Genomic DNA, 13931 nt, shown 5'->3' on the forward strand with positions numbered 1-13931 from the left:
ATATATATAATTTAGTTCTGTTCTGTAATTACTGTGGCTGGCTTTTGTTAGGCTTTGGAATGCTGAATTTATAACTTCATTACTGATATTCAGTTTTACAAGCCACTTTGAACCTAAGAGGGTGCTCAAGGATTGGCTTCTATCATATGTTAGGAAAGAAATATGCTCAGAGATTCCTATTGGGTCATAATGTAATATCCACACTAAACGATTTACCAAATTATTTTAAATGCTTTCAAAACAAAATTCTCTTTAAACAGAATTTTTCCCCCCTCAGTAAATTTCTGCTTACCAAAGTGACCCAATGTGAGAGGGACAGAGTTTAAAATGGCCCTGGTCAAGAGTTCTCTTCATATTTGCTCAACAAAATTCAGATTTCCATTTGGCTATTATGCACAGCTAAAAAGGGGATGATTTTTATTGATGTTGTTGTTTCTTTTGCTTTTAACCCTACCAGCTATATGAAGTTGGCTTCAGATGCTTCAGGATGTTTTGGTCTTAAATGTATTCTGTGGGATTAAGGAACTCCGAAAGCCCTGATGTGAGCCTGAGGTACAAGAAAGGGCAGTGGTATAGAATAGGAATTTAAAAAAAAAAGGGGGGGGGATCAGTCCTGGTTCTGCCACTTCCTACTTGGGTGGCTTTAGGCAAGTTGCTTAATCTTTCTGAGTTTCATTTTCTCCCTTTTGCAAAATGGGAATAAAATGGCTGTCCTATGCACAGGGATCAAAGGCCATATGTATTAACGTACTTTGGAGGTTGCTAGTAGGAGACATATTTAAGACTGATTATTGTCATTATTATATGAAAATGTAGAAAACTGACGTAGGAAGAGAAGAAAAATATAAAGAAGTGGGAGCCAATGAGCATGAGAAACTCATGGGCATATAACCATTGTCACAAAACGTGGGGAACAAAGTCTGGGGGATTTGCAGGATCCGGGAGTCACTAACTGGAGTTCTGAATCATGGCAGTCCCAGCACTACAGCTCAATAACAGGAAAACAGCATAACACAACACAAAATCAGATGTGCCCCTGTTTAATATACCAGTTTCCTCCCTTGGCACAATTGAAAATATAAAGATTTTGGGTCAGTGCTGGTTGGAAAATTATGAACAAATTATATAAACTTATTGAGTATCAATCTCCTCAGTTTTAAAATGAGTTTACCATCCATTTCTTATAGAACTGATGTAGGATTAGACGATGCACTTAGTTCCTAGTATAGTATTAGCATAGAAAAAATGCTTTCAGTTTTGTGTTTTGGGTTTCTTCCTTGTCACCAAGACCCATTGCTATGCTCATGACATCTTCCTGCTTTCTCTTTCATTACAGAATCTTGTGTATCTTCCTCTGGTCCTACTCTTCCTGGTGAGTCTTCCACTAATAGATCAGCCATACAGTTCACTAAAGTTTAAGTTGCCTATTGAGTAGTCAGTACGAGACAGATGTTCAACCTATTTATAAAATGCTACTTCCTTGGAAATTTTTAAACTCCAATTTAAAGACTCATAAGGTAATTCTCTGTGTACCTAAGTCCTCTCAAGTTTTTATTTGCTATCGAATGGTTGTCAAAAAGTAAACTGTGGGGCCACCTGGGTGGCTTAGTGGGTTAAATCTCTGCCTCAGGCTCAGGTCATGATCTCAGGGTCCTGGGATTGAGCCCCGCATCAGGCTCTCTGCTCAGAAGGGAGCCTGATTCCCCCCCCTCTCTGCCTACTTGTGATTTCTCTGTCTGTCAAATAAGTAAATAAAATCTTAAAAAAAAAAAAAAAAGTAAACTGTGGGCGTGCCTGAGTAGCTTGGTTGGTTAAGCATCTGCTTTCGGCTCAGGTCATGATCCTGGGGTCCTGGGATCAAGTCCCGCATTAGGCTCCCTGCTCTGAGGGGAGTTTGCTTCTCCTTCTCCCTCTACCACTTCCCCAGCTTGTGCTCTCTCTCTGTGTCTCTCAAGTAAATGAATACAATCTTTTAAAAAATAAGATAAATAAGTAAATAAATAAAAGTAAACTGTATGCTGCTTTTCCCAAAGCACTTTCAGACCACAAGCTGTTATTTTAGTAGAAGCATTTTCCCAAGTCAAGAATGTCCAGCTTCTTCCCTGGTAAAATGTTTCACTCCCTGTTGTGAAGTGTGTAAACCTGGCGATTCACAGACCTGTACCCCTGGGGCTAATAATACATTATATGTTAATTAAAAAATTTTTTTAAAAATGGGCAGAGGACATGAACAGTCATTTCTGCAAAGAGGACATCCAGATGGCCAACAGATACATGAAAAAGTGCTCCACATCACTTGGCATCAAGGAAATACAAATCAAAGCCACAATGAGATACCACCTCACACCAGTCAGAATGGCTAAAATTAACAAGTCAGGAAATGACAGATGTTGGCAAGGATGCAGAGAAAGGGGAACCTTCCTACACTGTTGGTGGAAATGCAAGCTGGTGCAGCCACTCTGGAGAACACTATGGAGGTTCCTCAAAAAGTTGAAAATAGAGCTACCCTATGACCCAGCATCACACTACTGGGTATTTATCCTAAAGATACAATTGTAGTGATCCAAAGGGGCATGTGCACTCAAATGTTTATAGCATCAATGTCCATAATAGCTAAGCTATGGAAAGAGCCTAGATGTCCATCCACAGATTAATGGATAAAGATGTGGTATATATATACAATGGAATACTATGCAGCCATCAAAACCCTCAAAATCTTGCCATTTGCAATGACGAGGATGGAACTAGAGGGTATTATGCTAACAGAAATAAGTCAATAAGAGAAAGGCAATTATATGATTTCACTGATATGAGGAATTTGAGAAACAAGACAGAGGATCATAAGGGAAGGGAGGGAAAAATGAAACAAGAGGAAACCAGAGAGGCAGAAAAACCATAAGAGACTCTTAATATCAGGAAACAAACTGAGGGTTGCTGGAGGGGAGAGGGGTGGGAGGGATGTGGTAGTGGGGTGATGGACACTGGGAGGGTATGTGCTATGGTGAGTGCCTGAGTTTTGTAAGACTGATGGATCACAGACTTGTACCCCTAAAACAATACATTATATGTTAATAAATTTTTTTTAAAAAGAAAAAAAAGTTTCACTCCCTCCCATGAACAAGTTTTGCAAAGTGAAAAATCAATGGTGTTGACACTGATCACTAGGTTTCATCTTTCAAGAGCTCTGATGCTTTAGTCCTATATGATGAAGATAGAGTTATTGAGTAACAATAACCTCTAAACATATACATGATGCTGGAAGACTATGATGTACACAAAGAAATTGTGATCTATATCTATTAGAGAGGAAATGCAGGGTAGAGGGATCAGTTTCTTAATTTAGCACTCTGGAACTTGTGATTTACACATCATGGAATGATGGATGATTGAATGATCTAATGTGACTTCATCACCAGAGAATGGCTGGCACTATTACTGCTGTGGAAAGAAAGCCATGTACCAGCATCTCCCTATGGGACCCCATGCTAATTAATTTATAAACTGTATTTTTTTATGATGCTTTATGGAATCGGGATCACCACTTTCGACTGTTTATCTCCATGCTCTTGTTCATCTATTTCTTCATTCCCTCGATCACCAACATAGTTGTTCACTTAGTACTTTTCTACTGAGTTCTCTGTGTGGCAAGTGCTCTAAGAGAGATCACATCCCTGGACACAGAAGGGGCCTCTTTTCTAGTTCACAAAGGAACGAGGAGTCTGTGGGGCCAAGGAAATGTGCCTCCCCCTTTGAATCCATAATTTGGATACCCACAAAGCCTGAGTTTCCTATCTAAATAACCCTGAGCCCCCTTTCAGGCTCAGAGAATCAACTTTGTCCTACTCAGGGCTGACAGGACAATGATGTGTCTCTCTTTAGCCCTGAGGAGTGGCCAAGTTATGGCTGAGCGGAGGGGTAGTTACCGTGGAGAAGATTGGTATGTTGTCGGGTCTCCACAGTCTCCATACATGCAGACAGAGTGATGAGAGGTTGGAAATGAGAGAGCGATGAGAGGCTGAGGTGGAAAGAGAAGGGGCACCAACGACAGGACAGAAGACTCCATTTGTAAACTTTCCCCAAGTCCTGCCCATAGTTGAGATGGGCCTGGTAAGAGGTACCACTAACTCAAAGGCAGATGGAATACATTTTTGTATGTTAGTAAATTATAACATGTGAGAAATCTCCCTCTTTTCTTTTCAGATCTTGATGTTAGAAGAATGTTATAAAAGTGAGTCAATAGTGGCTTCTATATTGCCTCTGTGTTACTTATTTCTTCAAAGCAAGCAGAAATTCATTAGCTCTTAAAGTCTGCTGGAGCCAAACTCAAGCTTTTATGAATCCCACTGTTTTAAATATGACCTCAAAAAGCAGATTTTTTAGCCATTTAGACCTGCCTGCTGCTTTGCATACCCCAGGAAATAGAACCCAACATTTGATAGCCACAGATGAAATCAAGGGTCTATTAATTAAAAAAAAAACAAAAAACCAAAAAAACCCTACCCTGAAAACCAAACCAACCAATCAAGCAAACAAAACCAAAAAGAGGCAATAGCCCTTTGGAGCTTTCTGACCCAGAGATTTCTCACTGTGTGGCTCAGTGGCATTACCTAGACAGATGACTCCCCTTACAGCCTCTTTCTCTCTCTCTCTCCCTCCTTTCATCCTTCCCTCTCTCTCTCATAGGAGTTTCCTTGTCCTCTTCCCCTTCTGAATGGTGGTCTCAAGCCAGAGCCTCTGAGGCACTCTTGCTCTCCTGCTATGAGGGACGTCCTCTGCATTCCAACCTTTCATTGTACCTCAAAGTTTATGTATGCTACAGCTATGTCATGGTCTTATCTTTTTCCTTGATCATGTCCCAAATTCCCCAACTCATTTCCTACAAGGAAAATAATTTTTTTCCTAAGGTGTAGAATAGTGGTTGTCAAACTCTGACCAAATTTGGCCTATTGCTTGTTTCTGTACAAACTGTAAGCTAAGAATGATTTTTACATTTTAAATGATTGGACAGTGGTTTTGGTTGATATGGTATGGTTCTTAAGGATTTGAAATTTTTTACCTTCCTTGCTATATGAAATTTCATTCTCAAAGGTGTTTGATATATGTTATTAGGACTTTCCCTGTGATTCTGGATCAGAAGAAAAGAGCTTAATAGTGGGTTTGTAACATACTCTCCCCTTCTCTGGATACCTGAGGTCTTGCTGTCCTCCAGATATCTTCATAAAATGTCATCGGCATTTACTCTTGAAAAGATTAGGGGAGTTTTTAATGTAGGTATGTTTTATCAGAAAATACCTGTTTCACTGATACCTAATACCTGATCAGATACTTAGTGCAAATTACTGGAAATTAATGGATTTAAAAGATGCAGCTGGTTTGAATGTAGAAATTAGTAATATAAAATCTGCATCTATCATGTTCCGCATACAACAAATGGGGCATAAAAATCAAGAAACTTCAAACTCAAAGGGTTTTCTCTGAGTTGACATTTAACTCCATACTTTGTAAGCACTTCTCTGTTACTTGAAAGCCAAAATATATTCCAATGAGGAAAAGACCCAGGCATCAGCCTATTATGTTTTATTTAATTAATTAATTGCTGGGATTTTTTCTTCCCTTTGATGCCTATAAGTTCTTTATGTATTGGGGAGAGTTTTTATTTTTCAGTTATAAGTGTTTCAAATATCTTCTCCTAATTTGTATTCTGTAGTATCACTTTTTCTAAAGCATAATTTTTCATAAATAGAAGTTCTTTGTTTTAATGTAATCAGATTTGTTAAATTTGTGACCCTTTATTAGGACCCCTAAATTGTCCTCTGTGACCCTATAATTCTATATTCTATTCTAAGAGTTTTAAGTTTTTATTTTCTCCTCCTCTAGCTTTTTATTTTGAAATAGTCATATCTATTAAAAAGCTAAAAGAATAATATAAGGATTACAATATACTCTTGCCCCAGAGTCACTGACTGACTTTCTCTACTTAGATATTTATGTGTGTGTTTGTATGTGAATACACATATGCAAATATATGCAGATATGTCTACTACTTATTTGCTTATTTATATCTAGATGTATAAGAAGAGCTTTACCTCTTTTTTTCCTTCCCAATTTGTGTGATATTAATACAAACTCAAAGATTTTTTTTTTTTTAATTTAATGTGGTGTAGTCTATTAGAACCATCATATCTTTTGTCCCAAATTTGGCTAGGGGGAGCCCTTTCAAGATGGTTTCTGTGTTCTTTAGAGATGTCCTGATTAGTCTTCTTTGTTTGGGTTGGTTTGGTTTTGGTCACAAAAATAGTGTTTAGGGCTCACTTTGTATTTTCCCTGCTGCAGATTTAGAAAAGTAATTTCTCTGTTTTTTCTTTACTAAGAAGTGGTATTTAGACACAAATATATGGGCATCAGATGTACTAACTGCCCTCATGTATCATTGCTTCTATGCCCTTTTGGTGAGAAGATCATATTCTCATCAATATATCTACCACAAAATATTTGTGGTGGATACACTTTGAGATGACCTTCAGTAACCTCTGCCTATTGCTTTTCACACCTTGGTTTAATCTCTTCCCCTTGAGGATGAGCCAGGTTTAATGACTCCTAGTAAGCAGACTGTGGCAGAAATTATAGGATGTTGCTTCTAAGAGTAGGTTATAAAAAGACTGTGGCTTCTGTTTGGATGATTTTTCTTGCTCTCTTGCTTGCTCCCACAGAAGTAAGTCAGTTGCCATGTCATAAGTTACCTTAAGGAGAGGCTCACAACAAGGGAGGGGGAGAAAGACTTTCAGCCAATAGCCAGTGAGTAACTGAGGCTTTCAGGAAACAGTCTATGAGTAACCTGGTGAATAAGCTTGGGAACAGATGGTTTCCAGTCAAACTTCAGAGGAGATTGAAGTTCTAACAGTTCTAGTGCAAATTTCTCAGAGACCTGAAGCCAGGGGCACCAACTCAACTGCATGTATATTACACAGATACTTTAAGACGATGCGATAATTCTTTTACACAGCAACATAACAGAGAATTTAAGAATTTCTGGGTACCCATAAGATAATGCTGACCAATTAAATGGGATCTTTTTCATGTATTGACAAAAACAAAAACATACAGGTCAACAAAGGGACTAAATAAACTGAACATAGCTCATGTTTATACCATATTTAGGAAACAAAGGATAGTATGAACATTAAATTTGATCTAAGTGGCAATATGAACACTCCTTCCAGTGAAATGAGAATGACATGAGAGTTAGAAGCAGATGGTACAGACAAGGAGTCAGGGAAGCAGATAGGCTAGGCAAAATGGGATTAGATTGCAAACATTTCAAAAAAGAGGAAGTGTGACTCTAGTGACAAAACACTCACATGAGATCATTGACTACATATGAACTGAAATGAAGAAGCTTGACAGTGCGTGAGAACAGAGATAGGAGTTGTGGGAAGGCACGGGTACTGAGAGATGAAAGTGTGTTGTAGAAAATGGAGATACTTCTTGGATACTTCCTGGTAAAAGGGGTTGAGAATAGGGGGGCAGAAGAAAGGTGTAAATTAAGGATACTGCAGAACCAAAAGACCATCAAATAATCAGAAGATACTATAACATTTAATACATAAGATACAGCATCATTGATTAATGAAACTGCAGTTGACTATACCTAGAAAGCTGAGTACAAGAAAACTCCTATATGAAATGGAAACTAAAAAATGCAAGGATCAATTAAAAAGAGTTCACTAATAATAGGAAATTCTAACACACCAAAACAGATCTAAACAAGTGCAAAGGATCAAAATAAGTGAGTACATGGAAACTTTTAAAAAGCATATTAAAAGAAAATAGTATGTATACTGAACTTTAAACCTATTATAGAAAATGTACCCTTTTCTCAAATGCATAATGACATTCACAAAAATTGTCTGTATACTAGTCACAAAGAAAATATTGGCAACTTCCTTCTAGTAGAAATCCAGCAAACAAAACTCCCTTATCATAAAGGATATTAAGCTATTAAGCTAGATATTATAAGAAATGACTATTAGAAAAAAATAATAAACAATTATTTAGTAAAGGGTAAAATGCAAAACAAAAGTAGAGAATTTCTAAAAATATAATCACAAAGATCATGCTAGGTAAAAAAATTTATGAGATATATTTAAGGCAGTGATCAGAAGGAATTTGCTATATTTTTATAAATATAAATGAACTAGAATAAATTAAAATTGAGAACACAATAATTTCAAAAATCAGAAAATTAATAATGTGAAAAAATTTTAAAATAGAAGAATTGAAGAGAAAAAAGAAATTAATGGAAAATAAGTAGGTATGTCATTAGATGACCTAAATAAGGAAAATATGTGAGATACCACAAATTTTTACATTTTTTGTAATACCAAACACCAAAAGTAAAATAAGAAGTGAAATATATGAATTAATTTTAAAAACCCATAAAAATGACAAGCATACATATTTTTAAAATTTGGTTGACTAATGTCCAAGATAAATGTATCCCATTTGAAATAGAAATCTTAAGCTGATCAATAGCCAAAAAGAAATTAGTATTATTTAAAAATTTACCCACAAAATAATAAGCCCAAATGACTTTGCATGTATTTCTGCCAAATTTTCCAAATAGGAAGTATCAAAAGAATACAAAATTATTTTAGAGCTTAGAAACTAAAGAATAACATTCAGATAATTTTTATGAAGCAACATTATATTGCTACCTAGCACTAATGAATAATAACTAATAAATACTAATAAATGTAGCATACATACACAGTAAAAAACCACTAAACTCATTGAGAAATGTCAATGAAAAAGTCTTGAATACTAGAAAACAGAGCTAAGAAACTCATACATCATAACTAAGTAGAACATATCCCAGTGAATGCAAGACTAGTTCAATTTCTGGGAAAAGCATTAGAAGAATCATCAAGTTAATTCACCATACTAACATAGGAGGAGAAAAATCATAATTATCTCCATGGGTGTTGAGAAAGTCATTTGGAAAAAAAATAGTACTCAATCATTATTTAAAAGATTTACAAGAATTAACTGACCTTGTAAAATTAGAAACTTCACATCTAAAGCCAGCATCCTACTTAAATGGGAAAAAATGGAATATTTCCCCTAAGGTCAGGAATAAGACATATATGCACAGTTTTCCTAAGTCTCTTGTGGCCTAGGAAACATGCTGGGCCAAGGAAACATAAATTTGTCTTCAAGGCTGGTAAGGCGTCTGGAATCTATAGGGCAGGATACCGGAAAGGAAGAATCCTCAGAAGAAGGCGGCCTAGAAATCTACACAGCGAATTCTTAGGACTTGGACTCAATTCTAAATTGTACATTTGCCAAGAAGAACTGACAAATGCCTAACAGAGAACAGCTCTCTTGGGGAGTGGAACTGAAACTGGAACAGAGACTTCACAAGTAACATCCCTTAGCAGAGATGTGCATTTCAGGACAGCCACAGGAGAAAGACCTGCGTGGATATCCTAAGGATTCAGTTCAGACCAGAGCATCTACAGCTTAGGAGTAAGAAACTACACTCTAGGACTAACAGGAATATTGAAATGGGCCTGAAGAAAGCCTGAAAGCAAGCCTTGACAAGATGACAAGATGATCTGCCAATAATTTCACCATCTGCCAGACACAATTCAACACACTTAGAAAAAAAAAGAACATAATGCAAATCTACAATGTATAATTCATGACGTCTCACTTAAAGTAAGAAAAAGCATTGGACATGTGAAGAGGCAAGAAAATAGGACAATATTCAAGAGTTTACAAGTGTCAGTGGGAGACCTCTGAAAACTCAGGTGTTGGGATTAACAGAAAAAGACTTTATAATGACCACTGAAAATATGTTAAGTGGTCTGTGGATAAAGTGTCGATGTTGAGGTAACTTAAGCAGAGAAATAAAACCCCTATGGAAGAAGACATGAAAATTCTAGAAATGAAAAATAAAATATGGGAAATAAAGAATTCATTAGATGTGCCTAGTCACAGACAAGTCACAGCAGGATAATTGATTGTGAGCTCAAGAAAGAATAATGTAATTTATGCAATTTGAAGCATAGAAAAAAAAACAGTGAAAAAATTAAAAAGAGGAGTCTAGGACATGTAAGAATATAAGAAATAGTCTAACATGCAAGGAAGTACCATAAAAGGAATCAAGAGGGAATGTGCAGAAGAAGTATTTGAAAAACTACTGCCTCAATTTTTTTTCTAAAATAAATGAAGGACAACAATGCAGAGATCCATAAATCTCAGCAAACCCTAAACAGGTAAATAAAAAGAAAATTACACCTAGGCACATCATAGTCACACTAATGACAAAGAGAGAATTAAAAAAAAAGAAGAAGAAAACATTAAGAGTAGTAAGAAAAAATGGCCCATCCTATAGAGGAGAAAACAATAAAAATGACAGCTGATTATCTCATCAGAAAAAAAAAATGGAACACAGAGACAATGCAACGTCATAATTAAAATACTGAAAGAAATAGAGGTAAACCTAGGATTCTGTACTGAATGAACATTTGCTTCAATAATAAAGATGAAATAAAGACATCTTTAAATAACTGTGGAAAGTTAAGGACAGTATAGTAATGTCTAGACTAACTTATTAAAATGCTTTAGACTTAGCTAAAATGTCATTAGAGGTATATAAAGAATATTAACAAACAGTGGATTAATTCAAAGGAGGCGGGAGAAGTACATCAACAATAGAGAATAGTAGAAATAAACAGCAATGTTATCAATAAACCAAATGGTATTTGGGGCTAACCACTCCATTTCAATGACAGAAATTATATCACTAGATGAAAAACTCAGCTAGGTGCTGCTTGTTATGACAAAAACATTTTAAATGCAAGAAAATTTTAAAACTAAAAGAATGGAACAAAATATACCATGCAAATAATAAGCACAAAGAAGATGATGTATTACCTCATCTACTGTGAAACAAAGTAGACTCCAAGGTAATAAATATTGCCAAAGATAACATTTCTTAATGAAAATGGAGCTAATTTATTAAGAAGAAATAACAGTCTTAATTGTGCATAGCAAATAGTTAGTTTCAAAATAAAGAAAGCAAAAATTGACAGAACTAAAAGAAGAACTAGATAGATCTCCAAAATCATAATTGGAGATTTTAACAAGTCCTTTTTGTAAACAGAATTAAAATCAGACAAAATATGACTAACAGTATAAAATAATATGAACAAGATTATTAATTAAACTGGCCAACTTCACATTTATAAAACACTATGCCCAATAACTTCAAAGTTCACAAATTCACATAAAATTTTTATCAAAATGGATCAGATATTGTCTCATGAAAAAGTTTCAGTGAATTCAAAATGATTGCACCATGCTAAGTATATGCTCTCATAACAATAATTTTCACTAGTATCCAATAAAAAAGATAACTTAAAAAATCTCTCTTTGGAAACTAAACAATATACCACTAAAATAATCCAGTTCTCCCCCCCACAAAAAAACCCTCTGTAATGAATACAGAAAATATTTTAAGCTAACTGTTAAGAAAAACACACATTTCAAATTATCATGGATGTATCTAAAACAGTGCTGAGAGAAATACACATTTTACATCCATATGTAATAAAAGAGGATACATTAAAACAATAAACTAAGCTTTCACCTCAGAGGTGCAAATTAAAGCTAAAAAGAACAAAAGGCAAATAAAAAATAAAAATATATTTATTTAATTTTTTCCAGTACTGCTGATATAATTGACATACAGTATTGTGTAAGTCTAAGTTGTGCCACATAAATCATTGTTATATAATGATTTATATAATATCGTTATATAAATTATTATATATTAATTATATAATTATATAATATACATTATATAATCATTATTCATATATGTGGATATTGTGAAATGATGACCACATTAAGTTTCTTAACACATCCTTTTTCTCACAATGTTAAAATTTTTTAAATTTAGTTTCAAGTTTTTATTTAAATTCCAGTTAGTGAACATATAGTATAATATAGTTTTAGGAGTAGATTCAGATGAATTTAGCTATTCATCACTAAAATACAACACCCAGTGCTAATCACAAGTGCCCTCCTTGATACCCCCATCCCTCCACCCACCACCCCTCTGGTAACTATCAATTTGTTCTCTACAGTTAAGGGACTATTTTATGGTTTGTCTCTCCCTAATTCCTGTCCCCCTGCCCATGGTCATTTGTTTCTTAAATTCCACATATAAGTGAAATCATATGGTATTTGTTTTTCTCTAACTTATTTCCTTTAGCACAATACTCCCTAGCTCTACTCACATCCTTGCAGATGGCAAGATTTCATTCTTTTTATGGCTGAGTAATATACTCCATTGTGAGGGGATATAGATATATAGATAGATAGATAGATAGATAGATAGATAGAGGTATCTATCTATCTATCTATATATCTATATCAATCATATATATATATATATATGTATATATATATATAAAATTTATCCATTTATCACTCAGTGGACATTGGGTTCTTTCCATAATTTGACTATTGTTGATAATGCTGCTATAAACATCAGGCTGCTTGTATCCCTTCAGATCATTATTTTTGTATCCTTTGGGTAAATACCTAGTAGTGCAATTGCTGGCTCATGGGGGAGCTCTATTTTTAACTTTTGAGGAAGCTCCATACTGTTTTCCAGAGTGGCTACACCAGTTTGCATTCCCACCAACAGTGTAAGAGTTCCTCTTTCTCCACATCCTCATCAACACCTGTTGTTTCCTGTGTTGTTGTTTTAGCCATTCTGACCAGTGTGAAGTGGTATCTCATTGTAGTTTTGACTTGTATTTCCCTGACAATGACTGATGTTCAGCATCTTTCATCTGTCGGTTTGCTATCTGTATGTCTTCTTTGGAAAAATGTCTATTCATGTCTTCTGCCAAACTTTTAACTGGATTATTTGTTTTTTTTTTGTTATAATTTTTGTGTGTGATGAAAATTTCAAGATTTACTCTCTTGGCACCTTCTAAATATATAATACAGTATATCAGTTGTAGTTACAGTGATGTAACTCTATATGTATAGAGATACATATATACATACAATACATACCATATTCACTTTATCCATCCCTGCATTGATGGAGAATGAGGTTGTTTTCATGTCTTGGCTATTATAAATATTGCTGCAAGGAACATGGGGTGCAGATATTTTTTCCAGATAATAATTTCACTTTCTTCAGCTATATACTCAGAAGTGGAATTGCTGGATCATGTGGTAGTTCTATCTTTAATTTTTTTAAGAACTTCGACCCTGTTTTCCATGGTGGCTATACCAATTTTCACACCAGCAGTGCACAAGGGTTCTCTTTTTTCCACATCCTTGCCAGCACTTGTTATTTTTGGTTTGTTTTTGTTTTTTGTTTTTTGTTTTTTTTATAATAGCCATCCTAACAGGTGTGAGGTGATCTCTCATTGTGGTTTTGATTTGCATCTCCCTGATTATTAGTGATACTGACCATCTTTGCATGTACCTGTTGGGTCATCTGAATACCATCTTTGGGGAAAACAAAGTTCTATTCAGATCCTTTGCCCATTTTTAATCAGATTATTATTATTATTATTCTTGCTATTGAGTTGTGTGGGATATATATATATGATTACAACCCCTTATCAGATATGTGGCTTGCAAATATTTTCTTCCATTCTTTGGATTACCATAGCATTTTCTTTTTTCTGTGTTGAAGCTTCTTAATTTGATGTAGTCCCATTCATTTATTCTTGCATATTTTTTCCAGAAAAGGGACACCAGCTCAATTCTATAGATGGTAGAATTGTTGACTAGGATCCCTATAGATCATCCCTGCAAGGAGGAATGTGTTCTGCCAAGATCTGAGTATTGGTTGCTGTAAGGGCCACCTGTTTTTCTGTCTCAATTTGATATTTAGT

The 13931-nt window shown here is 35.1% G+C and overlaps 1 long non-coding RNA gene across 1 annotated transcript in view; it reads left to right on the forward strand.

Annotated features, from left to right (window-relative positions):
• The first annotated feature begins 465 nt into the window (after nucleotides 1-465).
• Nucleotides 466-13931, forward strand: part of LOC125083041 (uncharacterized) — a 74435-nt gene continuing 60969 nt past the window's right edge. The window contains exons 1-2 of the long non-coding RNA XR_007122151.1: nucleotides 466-552; nucleotides 1337-1372. This is a non-coding gene — a long non-coding RNA (uncharacterized LOC125083041). The remainder of the gene's footprint in view (nucleotides 553-1336; nucleotides 1373-13931) is intronic.

Source organism: Lutra lutra, chromosome 13, assembly GCF_902655055.1.
Source record: "Lutra lutra chromosome 13, mLutLut1.2, whole genome shotgun sequence".
Taxonomy (NCBI): domain Eukaryota; kingdom Metazoa; phylum Chordata; class Mammalia; order Carnivora; family Mustelidae; genus Lutra; species Lutra lutra.